This window comes from Myotis davidii, unplaced genomic scaffold (genome assembly GCF_000327345.1).
Source record: "Myotis davidii unplaced genomic scaffold, ASM32734v1 scaffold732, whole genome shotgun sequence".
Taxonomy (NCBI): domain Eukaryota; kingdom Metazoa; phylum Chordata; class Mammalia; order Chiroptera; family Vespertilionidae; genus Myotis; species Myotis davidii.
The window spans coordinates 2,385,025-2,389,785 of record NW_006284349.1 but is presented as its reverse complement, the minus strand read 5'-3'; the positions used below and the strand labels follow the sequence as shown (position 1 = coordinate 2,389,785).

Sequence of the window (4,761 nt, the reverse complement as noted above, 5' to 3'; positions counted from 1 at the left end):
CATACACCCAGCAGCGCTGCTGATGCCTGAACGGTATGTGGAATGAAGTGGGAGGGCATCGGGAGGCCACTATGGCACGGGGCAAGCACTATGGGCAGTCTATCTGAAGTGTACCTGGCGTATAAGACGACCCCCCACTTGGAGGCATATTTTTCAGGGCCAAAAAATCGTCTTATACGCCGGCAAATACGGTACTCAATCCATTCAGAAGAACCTCTCTAGGAAAAGAACATCCAGCATTGTTACCAACAGGGAAACTAATTCATTGGATAAATCTTAATTGGTCATTTAGTTTCAGTTATAGTAGAAGATGGAAAATTTATACACTATTTCGTAGTTGGTATCTCATAAATAGTTTATAGATATGAGTGGAGAGATATGTACTAAAATATATTTTTTAACTAAAGCATTTTCTCAATATAATTTCAGATATTTTCTTCTTAACTCAATCTTTAACTGGAAGCAGTTCCTTACAGGCTTTAACTGTACTTAAGATGGATAAATTCCTTTTGAAATATAAATAAGCACCTTCTAAGTTCCTTTTTGGGAGGCAGTCGAGGATTGCGGTTAAAAACATGAGCTTTGGAGTGTGACTGACCTGGGTTCCAGCTCTGGTTCCATTTACTAGCTGTGTAACTTGGGGCAAGTTATTTAACCTAAGTCTCAGTTTCTTTATCTGTAAAACAGAGATTATGATGGTCTCTATTTCATAGGGTTGTGAGAATTAAATGAGATAATGTAGACAATGCCTTACACTTAGTATGTGCTCAATAACTTTTAGCTATCATGTTTTCTATAAGCTTAAATTTTAAGTAACATGTTCTCATGAATATCGGTGGTAATAAAATACATGTAACCAAGACTTTTCTTTTAACTTGCCTAAATTAAGTGAAATTAAAGGTTCCAACTAAGAAAATCGGTGGGCATAACTTCTCCTTACACATATAAGAGAAATTCCTCAGCAATGCAATATATTACATTTAGAAAAGGCAATTTTAAAATTAAGAAGAAAACATCTACATTTAAAACATACAGACACATAGTTAAAACATCTTAGATTTCATAACACCTTTAGTAAATGATTTTTAAAAACAACTTTGTAGGTTTATTTCATAAAAACTCACCTACTGTAAAGTAGATAAAGAGTATTATTCTCTTCCTTTTAAAAAATAAAATAAAATTCTGATATGAGGACATTAAGGGACTTGAAAAAATAATACAAATGGCACACAAATTAAGGTTCTGTAATTGATGATCACTACTACACCATGATATTAAACCTAGAAGCACACTTTTACCCAAATGAGAGGTTCCAGTTAAGTCTTTATAGATCTCTTACCAGACTCTAATCTGAAAGTCATATGTATCTATGATACTCAAAGAAACTATTCCTCAGAGTTATAAATAAAACAGCTCCTGGATATCATTTTTAAGGGAAGAGATCACAATGTAATCGGTTCCTGTTAAATCTAGCCCTATGAAATTAATTTTATGAATTGAAAAGCAGGTAACTAAAATTTTTTTCTAAAGGTTAAAATAATTTTTAAACTCTAATTTTAACATAAAACTTTTAAAGACTATAAAAGTTTTCCACACCTACAAAATCCAACTTTTTACCACTTCTTAAATATGTTTTAGGTATAATAAGTTCCATGAAAACACCACCAAAAAGCTGTTGACTTGTTTAATTTTTTAAAAAGTCATTGTCTAGAGGTAAATAGTAATTTGGGAACTGATTAGTAAAGTAAGTGAAATTATAACTATATCCTTTGTTTTTAACTTTGATTTTTGTCTAAAAACAGTTCATATAGGAACTGCCTTGTTATTTTCAATAAAAAATGTAATTTTAATAGAAAACCTTAAAATAACTAAAAATTAAAACGTATACAACTCTACTTAAACTTAATTTTCCTAAGATGTCTTCCATTTGTCTTATCAATATACACAACCTGGAAAAGAATTGTGTGTAAAATTTTCTAGAGCAACCAGGTAATATTCCACTGCATCAGAATCTCTTTAGCTTTCATGATAGTAATTAATTCAATTGAGAAGTTCTTAAGAAAATTAAAAAACCTCATTGTTCTCATATACACCAACCACTCATCCCACCTCCACCCTTGAACAAATACTTTTCATCATTGCTTTCTGATTTAATATTCATAGATTTATAATAATTTCTTATAGTACACATTCTTAACACACAGTTACAAAAAAAGAAAAAATTATCACATACCTGGCCATCTAAGTCGAATGCTAGGCAAGCTATACCATGTGTATGAACATCCTTCAGAACCGATATGGTCTGTACCGTGTATGAATCCCAAACACAGATATAAGGCTCTTTCCCAACTTGTCCTGTTGCTACCAATACTCGTTCAGGATGCAATGCAAGGCTGCAAAACAAACAAGTAGAAGACTTAAAATTGGTTACAGAGATTTCAAAATATTTGGCATCTATAACATATACCAATGTGAAAATTAGACTTTACTTATCCATTTAAAATAATCTGGATTTAAAATAAATAACCTCTATAAAAATCCAGGATAAGCGTTACTACTTCAATAGTACAAGTGATAAAATTAGTGACAGACCTCGTAATCCCTATAATATGATACAGTGTGTGTAAACTTCTCCAAAAACAGAATGTTCACAAGGATCAACTGAACCACAGCAACAAATCAGGAGCAACCCTACCACATTCCATTCTCTCAGCTGGTATGCATCTGTTTTTAAGCCCTCTTTCCCATTTTACTCCTTTATTGGATAAAGTTAGACCATATCCTTAGTGTCCAAAAATAGTATTAGTAGCACTCCTACAATAACATTACTATTAAAGTACAAATCACATTTTACGAAACAAAACGTCACCCATAATTCATAGAAAATAATCTATGAATCTTTAAATACAAGACAAAGACCTAACCATTGGTAATGATTTATATACATCAGCAGAAGACAGGGAATGAATATAAATTTCTCCTTGATAAACTTTTCTATACGTAGATTTAGATGACGAGATTCACCTTTGGGAAGGAAAAAAACGGCATCAGGGTGGAGGATGTAATGAAAGAGGGAAAAGTTAGGAGGGTATTAAAACAGAATCAACTGATTGAATATAGGGAGAAAGGGAAAGGAAACGGTCTATGACGACTCTAGGGCAGCGATTCTCAACGTGTGGGTCGAGACCCCTTTGGTGGTCGAACGACCCTTTCACAAGGGTCGCCTAAGACCATCCTGCATATCAGATATTTACATTACAATTCATAACAGTAGCAACATTACAGTTATGAAGTAGCAACGAAAACAATTTTATGGTTGGGTCACAACATGAGGAACTGTATTTAAAGGGCCAGAAGGGTCACTGCTCTAGGGTTTCTGGTTTGAATATCTAGATGGCTTGGGGTAGTAGTCAACAGGTCAGAACATACTAAATGAATAGTAAAAGGAAAGGTAAGTGGAATAAAACTTAGTTCAACATATTGAAGTTAACCAACATATCTATACTAATAAAAGGGTAATATGCTAATTAGACCAGACATCTTCCAGACGTCCTTCCAGACAAAGACACGGTTGTGGGGGCTGAGGCAGTTAGGGGCAATCAGGCAGGCAAGCAGGTGAGCGCTTAGGAACCAGCGGTCCTGGATTGTGAGAGGGATGCCTGACTGCGGCTTAGGCCTAATCCTGGCAATCGGACACCCCCCGAGGGGTCCCGGATTGGAGAGGGTGCAGGCAGGCTGAGGGACACCCCCCCATGAACGAATTTCGTGCACCAGGCCTCTAGTCATATTAATAAAGAACAACAGAACCCACACATAAAAACAGATATAGAAAACATATTTGACAAAAATTTAACCCCTTTTATGATAAAAATACATAACAACCTAAGAATTTTAGAGAGAGAACTTCCTAAATCTGATTAATATCTGGCAACTGTCAAAATGTTCTCTGTATCCATGAGACTGTTTCTGTTCTACTTGTTCATTTATTTTCGGTTTTTAGATTCAACTGTTAATAGATATGTATTTATTGCCATTTTATTGTCCACATATATATTTTAATCCTTACTTCATTAAAATAAATTTCTGCTCTGTGAAAGACAATGTCAAGAGCATTAGAAGACAAACCACAGACTGGGACAAAAGTTTACAAAAGACACATCTGATAAAGGACTATTAAAACTCAACAATAAGAGAACAAACAGCCCCATTAAAAATTAGGCCAAAGACCCTAATGGACACCTCACCAAAGAAGATATACAGATGGCAAATAAGTATATGAAAAGATGCTCCACATCACATGTCAGCAGGGAAATACACTGTGAAACCATGAGATTCTACTACAATCCTGAACTTTCCATGGTCCAAATCGCACTGCAGCTGCTCCATAGTACTGTTGAAATCATCACCTGAGCACTGGGCTACACTTTACTTGATACCATCCAGGATGCACATATAATTTTGTCTGTTAGTGAAACTTCCAGGTCCCCATTTAGTGAGCATTTTTCTGGATTGATGATGCAAGACATCTGTGTTTTGGTGTTTCCAGCCCCTGATGATACTGAGCACATCCACCAAGAGAAAAGCATAGTTAAGATTGCTTTATTTGGTAATAAATTCCAAACAGGGATGTCCAGCAAGGGAGAACTTAAAGCAAGAGGCCCAAAATTTTTAAAGGGGTTTCAACACTTAGCAAATTATCTACATTGTTATATAATGCATAACAGTAAGTGAATAAATTTGGCCCTGAGTTTTTTGAGGTTG

General features: G+C 34.9%; 1 protein-coding gene across 1 annotated transcript in view; it reads right to left on the bottom strand.

Annotated features, from left to right (window-relative positions):
* Positions 1-2,390, bottom strand: part of EML5 (echinoderm microtubule associated protein like 5) — a 99,238-nt gene extending 96,848 nt beyond the window's left edge. The window contains exon 1 of the mRNA XM_015571488.1: positions 2,234-2,390. The gene's annotated coding sequence lies outside the window, so the exon portion shown is untranslated. The remainder of the gene's footprint in view (positions 1-2,233) is intronic.
* Positions 2,391-4,761: the final 2,371 nt, after the last annotated feature.